The sequence below is a fragment of the Anoplolepis gracilipes genome, chromosome 2 (assembly GCF_047496725.1).
Source record: "Anoplolepis gracilipes chromosome 2, ASM4749672v1, whole genome shotgun sequence".
Taxonomy (NCBI): Eukaryota; Metazoa; Arthropoda; class Insecta; order Hymenoptera; family Formicidae; genus Anoplolepis; species Anoplolepis gracilipes.
Window position 1 is genome coordinate 19,127,819 of NC_132971.1, and position 19,993 is coordinate 19,147,811.

Consider the following 19,993-nt stretch of genomic DNA (forward strand, 5'->3'; position numbering starts at 1 on the left):
AAATGCCATACGCATAATCTCGAAGCTCATTAAAAACTTCGCCAATTGGTATGTTTCTTTTTTCTTCTTTTCTTTCAAACTCTTTGGCATTCCGCGCGAAATTACACACTTGCGTATAGAACGACTACGATCGTCGATGATTATAAGTGTTCCTTAGCCAGCAGGATAAACGCAGTCGAGATTGTGAGAAAAACGGAAATGTCCTCCTCGTCACGAAACTCCATCGCCGCTGTCGGCTCGCGTAGTATCTTTGCTTTAACTTAACTTAAGCTTCCTATCCTTGAACCTCCGAGAGGAGATAAAGCAGGTACAATACACACGTACAGGGAGAAAGAGAAAGAGAGAGAGAGAAATGGGTGTGGCTGGTGTATCGACGACCGGTCGCGGTGGAATGAAAGAGACGGCGAATGTCAAGTGTGTCACGCGAGTGAAACGTTTGCTTGCATTTTGCGGTGCGGTTTATTGCGGCGCGCGCGATTGTGTGCCAATCCGACTTTGTGTGTGCGCGAGTGGCTTCGGAAGCGATTACGGGTACAGGGCCTGTTGCTGCTGCTGTAACCTGTCGCGATGTTGGTCGTCGCATGCAACGCGACGCGTTTTATTGGTGCTAATACGTCGTCTACTGAAAGGACTGCTTGCGAGAGTCGTTAAGCGACAGATCGACCAAACTTGCATACCGGCAATCGAGCAAATGTTTCTTCTATGATGTCTTTTAGAGAAGGTCATGAAAGGTAATCATACAAGGATATTATTTCAAGAATAAACTTGAAGAACGCGGAATATACATATATATGTACATATAAATTTTGAAATATAAAATACAAGGTCACTAACTTAAATAAATGTTTTTTTTTTTTTTTTTTTTTTTAACATAAGTAATATTAATTAATAATGTCATATATTCTGTATTGTAAGATTTCTTTATTGAAAGATGATCAACAGATATAAAATTAAAATAAAAAAATATATAAAATATAATTAATGTTTACATTATATATATGTTTATATCCTTATCTTTATATAATCATATTTGCATTATATAGTATATGTCTGATTATCGAAAAAAAAAACGAATGGAGTGAGAAATCAGTCGTTCGAATTCCACAAAAGTCAAAATACGTTGAAGAAAACAGAAAAACAATTAGACTGAGTTTAGTAATAAAAAATGTGTTTGTGAGAGAAAAAATATCTATCCACGGGATGTTAATCGCAAAAAAGAATAACGGACGTACGCGACGATAGACATTAAAAGGGACAGTTAGATGCTAACCTCGTGACTAAACTCACTTAATACTTTTCCGGTCGTCACCTGCATCTACAGGAAAGCCTAGTCACATTTCCTTGTTACTCATCGTTTTCGCATCTGACAGGAAGGCGAAACAACAAAAAAAACCGTCCATTAGCATGCAGCTATCTCACATAAAAGTCTCATCCTGCATACATAGTATATAGCATTTCTTTTTTAAAAAATATATAATCTGTTATAATTAAAAAATCATAGAAAATTTAAATCGTTCTAATTCAAATGTCTGAGTGGCATTCAAAGCTAAAAAGTAAGACTTAAAATATATTTCATAATGCATACAGGAAAATATCTACATAAGAGAAGCAGTATTAGCGATTTGCTAGTTTCTTTTCTATACAAAGAGATTATTCCGTTTCTAAAAATAAGACCGCGAAAATGCGAGATCCCTGATTTATGCGGTAGATCGTTTTTATCTAATTTAAATAATAGTTCTATAACTGAGTAATCATATATTCCATAAGATAACCGTGCAAGCAGAGAATTCATTATGTTCAACATTGACAGGTCGGAATAAACCGAAGGGCATAACGTCATGCAAACCGCGAGCACATCGCGCGATCGGAAAAATCCATAATTTGACGTTTCGTTCGAGCGTCATCGGATTATTTGGATTACTTATATATATTTCTTTGCATGCAATTTCCAACTATACGTGAATTTTATCCTTAAACAGAAACCTTAACAGGATTATATCGCTCAATATATCATTTATTGAAGTGGGCCTTGATGATAAAAACGCTAAGAAATATAATTTCTTATTGTTTATTATATTTTTAATGTATATTATCATGGCAATCTAAATACTGTTGTTGCTGCAATGTCAATATGTCCTAAACTCTCTTTAAAAAGTTAAAGTATTATTTAATTTATACATATACATGCGCTCCCTCTTTCTGTGTGTGTGTGTGTGTGTGTGTTATCATCTCTCCATTGCCGGTTATCTCAATAAATTATGACCAAAAGTATAATTAATCACTAATATTCCTTTTCAATTTTTTATGACAATCCAAAATATTTTTATTTCAGAGGAGAATCTAATGTAAATCGAGAGATGATGGCGCGTTAACGACTTAATCGACTTAATAGTTTCATTTGGTCTACCTTATGTTGCAAATAATAATCGATATTTCTGAGAAACACAGATTTATAATTTAATGTATCCAATTACCAAGTTAAATTAAAATATTGATTAAAGGAATAATTCATTCTTAATTAATGTTCATTAAATTTTATAATTTAATTATAAATTATGCTTTTTATGCAAAAATATAATTTGCAAATGCAAATCTTTTTTATTTGTAATATTTTTAATCTCTTTTTTTCATAAGACTCTATGTGTTTATATATGTACACAGATTCACATGTCATTTTTTTTGTATGCACGTGAGAATATATAAAAATTTAATTCCTGATATATATTAGAGTAGAAAAATATTCTAATTATAAATATTCAATGCGTTGCTAATTGGTGAGTCAAAAATTATTAGAAGGCAACCTTTATTCTAAAGGCATAAAAAATGGCACGCGCACCTACATACATATTTCATTACATACATTCGATAAATCAGGCTTCTCAGTAAATTAAACAACCGGGTTGAAATTCATTCGTTTAGATTAAAGTTTCGACAAAGTATAGACGGACGCGGTTCAATTCCGGGAAGGAAACTCTTATGAATTGACAGAAAGACATGAAAGCTTAACGAGATTTTTACATTAATATTCTGATAGAGAAGTAAAATCTTTTCTTCGATATCATATATATATTGAATGTTTGCCGGAATGTTTGCATTCCTCGCATGATAAAAAGAGAAAAGTAGCGGAAGCACACGCATATGAGCGTAGTGTGCATTACACATATTTGCGCGTGACACAATACGTCGGTCTACCGTAAACTTGACTTTATGAGCATTGAGCACCCGGTGTTGAACGAAATGCCATGCATGTGGCTTAATTTTTTGCGGTTACTTCTGCACTTGTTTCGTCTCGCCAGTATAACGGTTTGCCATCATTGTTGTGCGATCTCCTCCAAGTCGTTGCGACCGATATGAGGTCAGATACGAAAATTGATTTTTTAAAGCTGAAAGTTCCACACTTTTAAAATTATCACACTAATTTCAATATATACACGCATGCACACACAAAGAAGCATAGATAAAGGCATTACTTATCATTACTTATTAGATTTTATCAACTTTTTTTGCATTCTACAGGATAAATTTTCACCAGATATCAAGTATTGATTTAAAATTTAATATTACATGCCGCTGATATTAAATAAAAAACTTTCTACATTAAATTTTTGTTCAAAATAAAAATAAGTTATATTTTTTTTTTTTTTATCTTCTGGCACATGTAATGTATATTTTATTCAAAGAAAAATATTTTTATTAACAATTTCGCGATAAATATTTTTTTTAACATTATTCTTTTGATGAAACAGTTCTTTACGATCTTTTATTTCGCAATTTTTATCAAGTTTTAAGTCAATCGCACTCTATCACTTCAAGTTTTATATCATATGTCTACATGGTTACGCGTTGTTTGCATGTACGAAATAGATGATGTATCCTAAAATTTCGCGGATTTCAATTTTACGCGATTTAGTCCTCTCCATCTTTTCGTGAAACAAGTCGAGAGAATTTTTGCGAGGTGTCGCAATTTTCTACGGAATGCAAATTTCATGTAGTATCATGCACATAATGCCATGCGTACGATCCACCAATTGTTCGCTTTCGCGATTAATTGCCGTATTTGCGCGCAACTGTCGCGTAATCCATGTATCATCTGGCTGGAACTTCCGGAATGCGGCAGATTATTCCGCGAGCATACTTCCGTATGCGTTCCGCGTAACGGAGCGTTGCAAGCCGTTTGTCCACGATTCGATGTAATTAAAAAAGTTTTATAAGAACGATGCAGTTTTAATCGCAAAGGAAATAATAAAAAATTATTACTTTCGAAGAAATTTGGAAATTTCTATGTTTGTATATAAGTTTCACAAAATCTCTCTTCCATTATAAGTATTTTTTTAATTTCAAAATTTATCATTTACTACCATTTCAATTTTTATTATTTTACTTTTAGTTTTATAATTACAAACAATAAAAGCTAAAAATTTTAAACTGTATTAATACTGTAATTAAATAACGTACAAAAAATTAGACTTTTTATTTCAATTCAATATATTTTTAGAAAGTGTAAAATACTGTATAATAATTTTTTTCAAAATAATTTTTTTCCTAAAACAAAAAACTAATTTTAAATTTATCAGACCTATCGTTAAAAATAAAGATGATATGACGACCTATTGTGTAAAAGATGGTTTGCGTACATGCAATAGTGTAATAATATGACCTCCGAGAAATTGTCCTACAGAATTTTCTATGAGAATCAACCTTGACATTCAGCTTTAGATTGGTATGCCTACCTTTACTTATGACAGCTGGTTGTAGAGATATAGCAGGTATAAAAGTGACGTCGCTTATATGTCCACAGGCTATAACGGCATCTAACAGTTTGATTCAATAACTAATCAGTAGGCTGACAATGCGAATTATATAAATCGACGATTGGGATAATAATCTAATTAGATAAAGGCGAAATTCATATAGTTGTTCGCACTACATATAATAGCTAAACGCATTATAGCAATCGAGATGCACCGCGTCTTATTAAGCTACCACTGATGAGATTTGCCAGCAGAACGCGGCACAAATTCCCTTGTGGTTTTACCAGTTATCTCTCCCGCGATGGTAATTTCGAAGAGTGTCTGAGAGAGAGTCGCGACTTGTCCAAAGCAGTTGTTAATCGTGCGTCTCTCTTGCGGTCCCTAATTTTCTCGTTAACATGCAACGCCCAGCTGTGTGTGTGCGTGTGTGTGTATCACGCTGTCATATTATTTTCCCATTTTCGTGTAGACAAATTTATTCTCCTAAACTTGCAACTCACAATCAGTGTATCGCATATAGGGGCTAACACTTAATATTTCTTGTCTTATACTGCACATAATGTCGCATCGTCAACATACTGAAATAGTCTGACTTTGCACAATATAGCATCGACAAAACGAATCTGCATTAATATTAATACCTAAAACGAGCATATCTTTAAATTACAAATAATCTATACACAAAGTGTAGTCTACGCATATATAAATATATAAATATATATATATATATATATATATATATATATATATATATATATATATACGCATATATATCGTAAAAAAAAATATTAATTTGTGCTTTTGTGATGTAATAAATTTCTTATAAATCGATCGATCGACGTAAACAGAATAATATATGTATAATTATGATTGCAATTAAAACATATCATTTAAGTATTCATAATGCAGTGATGACGTTATTTAACGATTACTTCCCGACGCTATATTACGCAGACCGTTTTAGTATGTTAGCAATGTGATATTAAGTGTAGTAGATTAATCAAAATTATTAGTTTGATTAATTTATTTAGTGTGCAACAAATATATATTCTTCGTATGTTTAATACTTGTAACATATGTCGACCCTTATTACTGTAATCATTATTTATATTTACTTTTTTTGTAAAATATTTTCCAGAAGGAAACTAAGCTATTTATTTACGAATGTAAGCACATCAGACTGCGCAAAGTTAAAGCGACAGAAGTGCGTTATCTCGTACTCCATCTATGTAGTATCCGGAGGCAAGAGAAATGAAATAGCAAAGTTACGGTACTCGACTAAAAAAAACCGGTTCTTTAATTTCCTGCTAATGCGTTTAGGGACTTGATAATTCTCAGTAATTAGCCATAACTCATTAAAATAGCACGAAAAAATAGGATGAGAATGTAATAGATAATTTCCGTTTTATATATAACTATCAATTCCTTTCAATAAATAAATTTTTTTATATAATTTTATTTGATATTTTTTTATATTTTACAGTTTTTTTATAGTTATGTTTTATAGTTTAATATTAAAAAAAATATATATTCAAGAAAAAAAGATAACTTTTTTACTTTACAACTCTGCAAATAAATTAAGTTTTTTTTATTAAAAACAATAAAAACAAATATTCTTATTGTACTGTTAAAATAGAGACTTTTTAAAAAAAATATCCAATTATTCATTTATTTATAATTACATATTTCTTGATAGCTTATGCATGCTAAAATATATGAAATATATTCTGTATTATATGTATATAGTTTTTATCAATATTATTACTAATACATTTGAATATTGTGAAATAATTGATTTATTTGGAATATTCTCAACTATTTCTTTCCAATACTTTTTCTTGAATAAATTCCTTGAAATTCAGAAAAGGATGTGTCCGTAATTTAACATCAGAAAATAAACGTTGCCTGCGAAGAATTAATTATGTTCTTCGCGAAGTTCGTCCGGACATCATCTTCAGCAGGAAAGGGATAATAAAACGTTGTGGCACGCTACGATTAATCATCGGTCCTGCGGATTTTACGCGAGATTATGTAACAATTTCTCAAGTGATATTCATGTCGTCGTATCGATTATCATGGATATAACTATCAGCGCAGGTTGCAGTTAACATGCGAATATTATCGATCAATAGTATCGTTTACCTCGTAAAGATGTCACATTGGATGTAACGATTATTACGTAATGTGAAGGAAATATACGGGGCTGCGAGATGGAATTGATAATTTCAGGGCCGATATCACGCGCGAGCAAACCAAGCAATTGCCTGGCAAATTGAAGGAGGGTCGTGGCATTCGGCCTTATTTTTAGTCTATACACGGTGTCTCAGCACACACATCGCGCGTACATGTCAATATTAAGTCATATTTAAACAAAAAAGAAACGCCAATTGTTTCAACATTAAATGCTGGAATTGTATAACTGACAATTAAAATTCAGATAATAAATCTTTATTTCTTGTTAAATCTCACAAGTGAACTGTTTTTAACAGAACTTTTTTACATGTGCGTGTGTATGTGTAATTTATCAATCAATAAAATGTTTTAAATTAAAAATTAAAAATGCAAAGTACATCGTAAGAAAAACTAGCACTGTTAATTTAGAGAAAGTACCTAACATTTAACAAAATTGCGCCGCTGGCACATTTTTGTGCCAATTTTTCTGAATAACAAGAATTTCTCTTTTTCTGCTTATTTTGAGTGTATATGATAAATAAATAAAACCAATTTTCTTATTTTATTTATTATATACTACAACATTGAAATATATTAAAATTCTTTCTTTCAATTATAAATATTCTATATTTTAGAATAACAAGTAGAATATTTTTAGTGGTAGTTATAAACCTATGGTGAGTTAGTGTCATTCGTGTATATAGAGAATATAAGTTTTCATTTTCATTAATAAAAACTTTTATCCTTCGAGTATGATTTTTTGAGTATGATTCTTAAAAATATTTTGCTGTTTGTCGAATTAAAATGACTATATATTTCTATATATTTTTGTAAATGTTTTAATTCATATATAATAAATATAAAATTTTTCGTCAAGTTTTCATATTGAGGATAAAATATCTCGCGCAATCTAATTCAACTATTTTTAAATAGATGTATAATAACTATTATATATAATAAAATATTTACTTTAATTATATAACGAGCTTCCTGCTAATGAATTGGATTAATATCATAAATTATTATCATAATCTAAACATCTCTTATGATCATCCTATAATGCTTCTGTCTTTTTTAATTACTTGCTTGTCGCTATTGCTGTCACTCGACTATGTAAATATTTTGAATACCGAACACGTATTATTTCGAGGTTCTCACAATAGATATGAACTTGAATTCAATTTTCTTTATACTTTGTCTGCGTCATAGAACTAGAATGAAAGGGAGGAGAGCTAATTGAAGTTAGGTAACTTAAATTGCATCGGTGCATTGCAAGCGTGGTTGCAATCTCGACGTGTATTCGCAAGTTCGCCTGCCCAGTCACTGATCGATATACCAGATTTTATCTAAAAATTCGTAGAGCACATAGCAAGCAGCACGAAACGTGACGCATATTTAACAGAATCAAAATGAATAATGCACAAGGCACGAGCGTTATATTAAGAATCATGAAAATCTTAATAAAAATTGATACTTATTTTTTTCAATCCTAGCTTCGATTAAATATTTTATCAATTAATATTATCGTGTTCTAAATAAATCTTCCTACAATATTATTATTTTATAATAATATTTTTATTGCGGTATTTTTTTTTTTAATAAATAACGAAAATTTATCACGTGAGTAAATTTACAACGCTCAACTTTAAATCGGATTTGCAGGAAATGTAATTCTGAAAAGTCGTGAATATCTCATTAAAGGATATTTTTAATCTATGTGCCTACCTTGCTGTCTTTATTGAAACGTCGGGGATACGCTTCTTCGAGAATGATCACAGCTTACGGAAACATGTGCGCGCGAGCATCGATTTTTAATGATGTTCACGCGAAGAGAGACTTCTCGATAATTGATTTTTTTCGTGTTTAAATATTCGTTTAACGTTAAATTTTTGAAAAAAAATTGTGCGTTGCACACACCACAGCAGCCGAGCACCAACTGACGCGAAACATGACTGCTCGCCGGAATGAGACGGTGGTATCTGGCTATAGATGGCGTCTATCGCTCGGCATGCGATTGGCCAAGAGTTTGGCATTCGCAGGTGGGTACATACGTACATACATGTGTACATGCATAGCATGTGTGTACAATGGAGCGCGTTAATGGTGTGCACCTGTGCAGATGCACTTGCAATTAAGGTAGACGTATCATTCAGGGCCGGATCAAAAGTAATAAATCATTATTAAGCTTCGAATTAAGGGCCACTGCACAAACTTTTCCGTAATGCGTTACGTTAAGTATTGACCGTAAACTTAAACCCATACATAAACTTAAACTTTAGTCAACGCATAAACAAAAACGCATGACGCTTTTACTACGTTAAGTTTTTGTATAGTACTTAACATAACGTAACGCGTTACAGAGAAACTTGTGCGGTGGCCCTAAGGTGGTGGTTATAGTGCCCAAATAGCATACATAGAAAAAGATGTATATATCTAAAGACATCCAGAAGATATCTTGAAGACGATCTTTGAACGATATCTTTGAAATGTGTTCTGAGTGTCTTTTGAATATGCTATCTGGATGAGAGACAAAAACCATGTAATAATAATGGATAAATCATAATGATTAATTAATAATTAATGAACAATGCATGATAACGACATTTTAATAAATAACAAATACGAAACGTAATTGTTCGCTTGAGCTCAAATAAATCTTATTTTAGTAAGATTTTTATTTAATAAATTTATCAAAATTAATAAAATTTAAATATCTTTATGACTATCATTTAAATTGAAACTTTGTTAAAAAGATCATGCTTTATTAAAACAAACTACTGCAAGTAAATATATAATATATTATATATATTGATATATATTATATTAATATTATATTAATATATTATATTATATTAATATTATATTAATATATTATATTATATTTATATTATATTAATATATTATATTATATGCACAATATATATTATTTAACACGCACAATATAAATATAAATATAAAAATTATATATAAATATAACAAACTTTATGTAAGCTGACTCATGTGTATTAATATTATACGTCTTTAACACGATATACAAAGTACGTGGCACGAGTAATTTAAAGTGAATAGAATGGACACGGCGCTAAAGTACCAGGGGAGCCGGTAGTTTATTTGCAACAGTATCATTAACGCACCGCACTGTACACCTACGCGATTACACATATATGTATAGACGATATATATATGTATGCATATACATGCGTGCCTGCTTGCCACTATAATATGGCCACGGAAGTACATATACCTGCGACGTTTTGAAGTGATGAATGAATGAGATGCAATCACACGCGACCACATACACAATTGTTTTATATTCTTTGTATCTTAAAATATTCTTGTTTTTCTTCAATCGCACTATTGTTCGACTGTTCGCCCATCATGCAATAAAATACAATGTATATATTTTTTACTACCATAAAATATTGGCGTCATTTCCAATTTGTTTCGACAAACAATTAAACATAAATTAATGCAACCAAATTAATAAAATGTGAACTGAGAAATTATATTTTTTTTTTATATTTTATTAATTATCAAAACTATTATTAAACATAATTCTTATTATATAGTAAACAAGAAATTAATAATATCAATAAGAAATATATTACATATTTGTTGAAAAATATCACATTCTAAATGTATGCGTTATATCTATGTATATTTCGTTTAAGTAGAAATTAATTAAATATGTTAAAAATTTTGGAAAGAAATTATTGTTATTCAATCAAAAGCAAAGTAATTTCTGCGAAAGATTGTAAATCTTTAAATTAGTCTTCTGTGTGTTAATTCTCCGAAAACAGAAATCCTTATGTAATAAAATAACAATTTTAATGAAGAAGAATTTTGTGTGCCCGCAGCATGAAAAATCATATTTATCATTGATTGTAAATAATGAAAGCATAATACGTTAATTTATCCTTAATTAGATGTACATTGTTAATAATCGAAATTATACTAATTCGTCATGAAATTGTTATCAAAAATTACCAAACACGCGTCTTATTTTCATGAAAGTAATCAAAGTCTTTTCAGAGTGTCTACTCTGATTTTGTAAAAAAAATCCCCTGAAAATTACTAACCATAAACTTGAATAAAAAAACATGTCATAACAATGAATAAATCATTATAATTTATCCAGCACACGTATGCTTGTGATGTGTAACTATATAATAATTACTGCTCATCGTCTGAAAAGACTTGATAAGGACCAAAGATCGAAATGTCGTTATCATGAGAAGCTTGTTTAACATCGAATAAATGAATTGAAGCTTAATTCTGCCAGTTTGGTCGCCTAACCAATATACCTTCTGAATTATTTCATCGCTAGCGATATCATTCACTTTTTAACTTTAGAACTATCAAAAAACCAAAACTCAATAATTAATGAATTTCTACAAAATGAGACACCATTTTCACATACACCACTGACTTTACAAAATGAAAAGCAAAATTATCAAAAAAAGAATTTTTGAAAAAATTTCCTGAATCTCAATCAAATTCTATAAGAATTCCTTGATTTTTCCAGATACAAAAGAAATTCCTGAATATTCCCGGTTTTCTATGTTTTTTCAAGAAAGTAGACATCCTGTCCTTTATTCTTTGGACTTTGCTTTCAGCTTTTCTCACTATATATATATAAATTGAATTCTTTTTCTATCTATCTCTCTCCTTCTCTTTTAAATTATAAACATTTTATTTTAATTAAATAATTAGTACGAAAATTACATATTACTTTATCAATGTAATCGATATTATGATGAACGTATAATACATGAACCTTTTTTTATTTCGAAAAAGCAATATGACCTTTGAACGCTATCTCCATACTTTATATCATATATCATCGAAGTATTATATGTCATTTCTTTTATCAGAATAAACAGCTATAATTGGTGCTCAGGTGTTAATGCTTCGTAAGCATGTAGGATGCATTCGCAAGTGCGTATGCCAATGCGGATGTGTTGCAAAATTATGGAATCACGAAATACGTTGATCTATGCACGGAATATCATGATATCGAAGATGTTAAATCTGATAAATGAACCTAACGTTGAAAGGATAACGCACCGTGGATTGAATGTTGAATTAGAAAAGCAATAGGTTAGATTAGGGTTATCAATTATTTATAAAATCACGCAGTGATGAACTTGTCAAATTTTTACAGAATAAAGCTATTGATCATATGTACTTTAATTATAATACATATATAACAATTTATATAATGAATTAATATTGTTGAAAATATACAAATATAATAAAATTATAACTATCTTTTTTGTAGTAATCCATAATTATAAAAGTGTAATACAATTATAAATATATATGTATGTAATACTGTTATAAATATAATACTGATTGTAAAAAATATATTCAAAAATAAAGTTAAATTTATTATCTTATACTCCATTACATTAAATACAGTTAGAAATATTTTTCATATTTATTATAGAAATAACATGTTTATTTATTAATTCAAATAAGTTAAGTTAAACCTCCCAAAAAATTGTGTGTGATTCTATTTTTGAATAGAAAGTTTTTTTAATTATATTATATAATTATCACTCTCTCTCCACAGTATAATAGCAGATTTCAATTTATATTATATTAGTGTTTACAATTAGTTGATTTTATTTCTAAACACATTTAGTGTTTGTTTTAACTGCAGGAGAAGTATGATATAAAAGGTATTAATACAGTTGCTTCCAGTAATTGAGAAAACAGATTAAGACATACTTTGATGTGTATAATCAGCTGGCTATCTGATTTGCGTAAACACAAAATAATCTCCAGTATTTTTGTATATGATGTAAACGATGCAACTTCGAACAATATATATTTACAAAGCGCGTGTATGTCAAGTTATTTCTTTGAAAAAAGCATCAACTATTTCACGTTATATTCAACAAATAGAATTGGCGAGACATTTTTTACTAGTTATGTTTCGTTACTTGTTTCTTTCCAATATTACATAGCTAAACTAACAATAACAGATATTTATTAAAACAGCTTACACAATATAAAATATGTATATTAGTGTGTAAATATATGTTTTTTTTGTTCTTTTGCACTATTTTAAACGAGTAAATTTGCATAAACTCATCCTAATGGTTAATAACCACACGGACAATATAATTGTTACGAACATTGCATACGAAACACAACTATGCCTAGTGCTGAAGAAAGGCAGCTATATATGTAATAGAGATTATTCTCGGTCGGAGTAACCTTTTTTAATCGAGTTGACCCTAACCGGCAATTAAACAAATTGGAAAGGTCTTGTACGTCGGAACAAAACCTTTCATAAGTTATGACATCAGCAAATATGTCGAAAATATTAAAGATTACCGGGAAATATCTTGATGCTACTTTAATATTCATGTACATAAAATTTTAATAATTTGTTGGAAAATTTTATATTATAATATATATTTCTGTAGAAAAATAAGTACATATAGTAATGACAAATCAGATTTATAAACATATATGAGAACGAGAAAAGAAAAAAGCATCTTTGGAGATTTATAGCGTCATTAATCATGTACAGTATACATTTTCATTTTAAAAGACGCGATTAACATAAGTCAAAGTATGTAATGATGTTCTCGTGATTCGTGACTACTTCGCATCGACCCCGAGGAACCTTTTTAGATTGTCATTTTTTTTCACTTTTCTTTCCTGACAATATTGTCAAGTCTAAATAGAGATCTAAATTTTCTAACTAATTATATTTTCCACTTTTTTATCTCTTTAGCTGTTAAATTATTTATTTGAATTATTATTATCACTGAAAAATTGTTATCTTTTTTACGGATATAATAATTTATATGATTGTTAACAATTGTTAGGTATTTTTAGCCTATATCTATAAGTATTATCTATAATTACTTTTAGCCTATTTTTAATAATTAAATATTATTTTCAGTCTATAACTATTTTCAGCCTATATATATATCTATAACTAGTAAGTATACTCTAGCAATTACATATTATAAATGTGAATAAAAATGCATAATTTGATTGCATATCAAGCGTTAAATATAGAAATACTTTTTATGACAACATAAATCCATGTCATGTTTGTAACACAATAATAACGTCTTTGATGAATAGCGATTTAGAAAACATAGATAAATGGTGCTTATTTTCGATACGTTATATTGTAAAAAAATAAGATTAATCATAGTAATAATCTAATCTTGAAGCGCAATGAATCTACGTTTTAATTTGAATTTTAGTTGAAACACTAAATTAAAAACATAAAAACCAAGTTTTTATCTCGATCAATTATCTAATAATATCGATAACTCGTAAAGTTATCAGAAAAAAAATATTTTAGTTTAATTTTAAGTACGGTATGTTTTTACGCGGGATTATGGAATGGATTATATATATAGTCGCGCAAATAATATAATATAATACTTTCTTTCTGCAAATATTTCTCTTCCGGGATTTTCCCCACTCTCTTTCTTTACCAATTTCTCTTTCCCTTCATTTCTCAGTCGTTTTTCTTCTCGTTCGCACGAAGTAGTTACGTAACGCGAGAAAACGTGCCTTGCACAGTAAGGATATCCGGATAGTAGCGTCCTCTCACTGAATGCCAAATATATTTAACATCGTAATTTAAGTAAGTCTAATTTATCCATGTATGACGTAAATGATAGACTGCACATGCACTGTGCGTCTTCAAAATAATATATAGAAATTTATTAAATGCAAACGAAAAATATAAAAAGTATAAATAATAGTAATCACTCTCTTATCTCTGTAAAATCGGCACTCTATTTCTAAAGTTTTTATCCAGAATTTTTATAATTAATAAAATTCTAGTTCTTCTCCAAGAATGTGATATAGATTATAATACATATTTTAAAGAAGAATTCTAAAGAAAAGAACTATAAGAAATAAAAATTTGAAGATATGGCCAAATTTACGTTTATTCATCATATATTGTATTTTAATTAGGCATGATTTGAATTTTAATACTTTTCGATCTAACTCTTAATATATGCTGCTCAAATAAAAAAAGAGAAACAAAATTAAATTTCTCCCAAAAAATGTACCTTAAGTACTAATCATATATTCATTCAAAAGTTGAAAAAAATATGGCATTTATTTTGATATCGAAGAGACATCAATAATTCTTAAGTATCAATTCTCTCGCTTTTTATTAATCAATCTATTTATCACAATCAAGTTATTTATTAATATTATTTTAAGCGTAAAACTAACGTGTTTCAGTTTATTTAGTAATTATATACAGTAAATTATATATGTTTACAAGATATTGTATGAATTGTCATCAATAAAAGGTTTTATTCGACAAGAATCTACTTGTCATATATAGGATTATCATAGATTATCATTATAAATCGATTTGAAATCGAGCAAAGATTATTTGTATCAGACAATCTCAATTCTTATATACTCTATATATACAGCGACGATAAATGCGTATGTGATAACTCGCTAAATCCATTGTCGATAATCATAGGGAACGATTAAACAAAGATTAAGATAATATAAATAGTAAATTAATCATTCAGTATTATCACTCGTAAGTACACTATAAAACATTTCTACGTGACATTAATATAATCGATTTGATTTTTGCAATGATAAATATTTTGTAAAATTTTTTATATCTAAATTTTCCATAGTAAACTAGAGATTGAAATTTATAATTATATAATATAGAGTTAATATTTTTTAAATCATATAATATGTACTTTAGAATCGTTGCACAGATATGTGCATAATAATAAGAATTCTAAAAAGAAGTTCTTATATATTTATTAGAATATTTTCACATGACTTTCCCTTCGCATAGCTTAGCGCTTAGTATGTCACTGCCGTGAGCTATGTAGGTAATTGAAAACGCAAATTACCGGTTTTAATTGCGACAAAAGATGTCTTTATTTCAAATATCCAAATTATGCCTATTTTACATAAGATAAGTGTCAATGAATAAACGAACGCAAATTATGCACATCGAAAAATTGATATACGCGAGCAATAATCTATCTCGTAAAAAGGTACGAGCTAAATGAATTATAATTCAAGTTGGAGTATCGACATCGGTGACGATAATCACGCGAATATATTAAATTTTTGTATCTTTTTTCGAATGCAGATTTCAGTTTCAAATCAGTCCGATCAATGATCGATTGTCGTTTCCTTTGGGAGCTAGATGTAACGCCTAACGATCAGGAAGGATAATGATTATGATGAAAAATTCATCAGGTACCGTATAAGTAATATATCGGGACAACTCGCGAGATAACGTCCATAACTCACTCTGCAACATACAATTGGCATTTGATCTATGCGATCATATTTATTTCCTGAACATTAGAAATCTTATTCGCAAATTTCAAAATATTTAGTTTTAATTCTTTCATCTAACACACCTTATGAGTTACATTGTTTCCAAAAATTATTTAAATTTAATAAAATTCTCTCTCGATATATGTGCAAATTAAATTTTTTTATCATAAATCTTATCATGTTTATAGAGTGGATGTTTTCCAATTTCTCTATATAAAGTCGAACTTTATTATTATCGAATACAAAAAGAATATTAAATCTGAGAAGGTTAATAAGATATAAATATCATTATAATAATTTAATGATCCTGTGTAGGTATTATTAACTAAAATTATTAAACAATCTATTAAAAATTAAAAAATATTATTAATTCATTCTTTGATAGATCAGGAATCGGGAAAATTCAATCAAAACAGATTCACGCACATCGAACAATTTATGAAACGTACGCGCGAAGCGGAATATTATTATTACAGTGTGCAAAGCGAGACGAGTAGCATCCACGATTTATAGCACTTGTTGCCGTTATGTACCGCGGATTGGATATGGAAATAGATTATTGTGCGCGATAAAGAATGACGTGCTCAGGATAAAAGCAGAGGTAGAGTGAGAAGAAAAGAAGGACGTACTGCGAAACGTCTTCTGTTAAGAGGCCTCAAGGCGTGGGTCGTTTTATCGCTTCGAGGCCCTGTGGTTCTACAACGAGTATCGAGATGATACAGAGAGCCTGATACAGCGTGGCGATAAACAAAATTAAAGGCGAATATTCCTCCACCCTCATCTTGCCCCTCGAATCGATCAAATTTTGTCGGAAAAATCGGACAAACGAAAGCCGTAGAATTCGTTGCGTCAATAGGAGAAAATGAAAGTTTCCTTTGAACAACACAACATCGTACATACTCGTTGCATTTCTCGTTCTTTTGCAATTTTCTCGTTTCATTGCAACCGTCTTATTTTTAGATTAGATGTAAACTTAGCATACCATGCACTTTCTATAATGTTGGATCGACATCGCGTAAAACAGAGAATTGAGACTGCAAGTTTGTTTTTTTTGTTTCTGTCTTTTACTATATCTTTCTGAAGACACATGTGTATAATCGATAATGCGACTCTATCTTTTTATGTCTACATCGTTCATCGAGCTGCCGTGCACGTGCGTTTCACGAAGATCGCATACATACAAAGATCGATTACATATATTAACAGCGCGTTTCTTAGGAGAAAACACGTGCGAGCGTGTTCACGAATGGAGCTCCCGTTTCGAAATACTTGTGACCTAAACGTAAGCTAGGTAAGTGAAAGCAGTGCACTTGAGTGAAAGTCAAATTCACCGCGCCTGTCTCTCGGAACTTTTAATAAGTGTCATTAATCGACAGGATGGAAACGTTAATGACAAGGCCGACATAGTGGGTTCGACGCGCTGCGCAAATCAACGCCGACGCAAATTTGAAAGCGAAAGGAATGCTCTTCAGTATTACATTCCATGCATCATGTTTCTTTTTTTATAATTTTATTCGTATGATGTTAAAACCGAGAAATTACTAAGAAATCTGAATGTGTTATAATTTATGATGTATTTTATTATTAATGGGAATAGTATTAAAAAAATACATTACCCAGATATTATGAAATAACTATATGTACATATTTTAAATTGACGATTTAAGAAAAAATATACCGATACAAGAAATTTCAGTTAAGAGATTATTAAGGAAAAATTGATTCTAATTCACGTATGTATGTAAAAAATATTCTAATCTCTTTTTTAATTTTTTAAAATGTTTTTATAGAACTACTCTATATGTGTTAATAATACACGTATTTAAGTTTTTAAGCTTACTAATGTAATAAAATGGTAATATAATAAAATGCAGCCTTGACAAAAACAAATAACTAAACTTAAAATAATTGATTAGCTATTGCAACATCAGCTCATTTAATATTTAAATAAAATCGACGAAAAGGTAAACGGGTTGTTGTTTGGTTTTCTGAATTAATCAATACAATGTTAGTTAATTTAATAAGGCGATAAATTGTTCTATTTTCATAACATATATTACTACAAAAAAAAAAAAACAATGACAATATATAAAAGTCCAAAATCCTAAGTATGTCAAATAATAAGTTATATATGTACATAAATTATAATAATTCTGTCATAGATACATATATCGTAGATATATACGTTTTTTTACTTAAGGAATTTGCAACAAAAGTTTTTAATAACTATATTAACTCACTAGAAAAACTCTACTCATTTTATATTTAATTTTTTCGCTTTATAAAGCGCTTCAAAATTGGAGATTATAATTTTTTTTAATTATTTGTGCCAATAAAAATTGAGTTTGCGATAAAGTTTTTTTATTTTTAATCGTTTTTAACTTAAAAAGCGTTGATTCTTTGAAAGATAGATTTGTTAAGAAAAAAATTATCCCAAACTGAGCGCAAAATTCGTGAATAAAAAATAATTAAGCATCTGAAGCACCCAGTATAGAATTGAATACATCATATCTACAGGTGTTGTTGTAAAACCAAATATGAAAAAATATTTTCCCGTAAAATATGCAAATTTCACATCGCGACCCGGCACGATACACTCGCGCATTCCCAGTGCGTGTCGCTCGCGTCGCTACGATCGGTTCACGTTAACCGATGCTCCGCCACCGCATTCCACCTGTCAGAATCAGAAGGTGGCTTCGGGTACAAACATCCATCCAGATATGGGAAAGAACAAGCGCGACGAAAGAAGAGAGAGAGAGAGAGAGAGAGAGAGAAAGAGACACAAATACGGTGGACACCGGCCGTTGGCCAGTCTCTAAAGTTCTTGTCTCAATATGGCTCGCGCGCATACATGTATACATACGTATATGTATGCATATACAGTCACGCGTGTATGATACGGAGAAAGAACGAGAGAGAGAGAGAGAGAGAGGGAGGGAGGGGGGGAAGAGAGAGAGAGAGAGAGAGTATGTATATGTATTCGAATACAAATGTACTCACCGTTCTAACAGCCATCGTCCATCGGCCGGCCACGCCGCATTCTAGCTGCGATTTTCTCGCGGCGAACGGAATATACTTGAGATCGCGGTTCACCCGCGAAATCTTCCGGAAAGTAACTTCAGACTGATGCTTGCCGATCCTTGCTCCGCGTTGACCTTCGCTCCTCGCGACCTGTCCCACGCGTGTCAATAATCGCTATTCACGCAGCTTGTTTTGCTTTATTTTCACACTGTAAAGGAAAAGATTACTCGAACACGCACTACGTTGTGAATTCGCGGGGCCACGAATTAAAACTCAAGAATGTAAACCGTGTATATGTACGACGCGAAAGGACGAAGCGTACCGATTACTCGAGTCAAACGCTCGCCACAACATAACTGGATACCGCTTGGTGGGGGAACTGAACCGTCGCGAAGAAAGATGCGCGGGAGGCAGGAGAGAAGGAGAAGGGCCGCGAAAGTAGGGGTAGGGCGTGGGACAGTAGAATTAAAGGAGAGGGGAAAGACCTCTTACCAGAACTTGAGTAGGAGGCAGAATGATCGAGACATACAAACGGCATATTGTATTTATTCATTTCCGGTCACATTGCAAAAGTGCAAAATTTATGTTTTCTCTCTCTCTCTCTCTCTCTCTCTCTCTCTCTCTTTGTTTTTTTTTCTATTTTATAGCAACTGCAAAAAATATACAGTAATGTATAGTTATCTCGCGACTTTCTTTAAGATATAATTTATATTCAAAATGTTTGA

The 19,993-nt window shown here is 30.5% G+C and overlaps 1 protein-coding gene across 2 annotated transcripts in view; it reads right to left on the reverse strand.

Annotated features, from left to right (window-relative positions):
* LOC140674406 (uncharacterized) overlaps window positions 1–19,646 on the reverse strand; it is a 61,978-nt gene extending 42,332 nt beyond the window's left edge. Inside the window, exon 1 of one of the 2 annotated variants that reach the window (XM_072907914.1) lies at window positions 19,248–19,646. The gene's annotated coding sequence lies outside the window, so the exon portion shown is untranslated. Of the gene's footprint in view, window positions 1–8,648; window positions 8,869–19,247 lie in introns of those variants that run through there. The other variant, XM_072907921.1, reaches the window with a different exon arrangement.
* Between the last annotated feature and the right edge of the window lie 347 nt (window positions 19,647–19,993).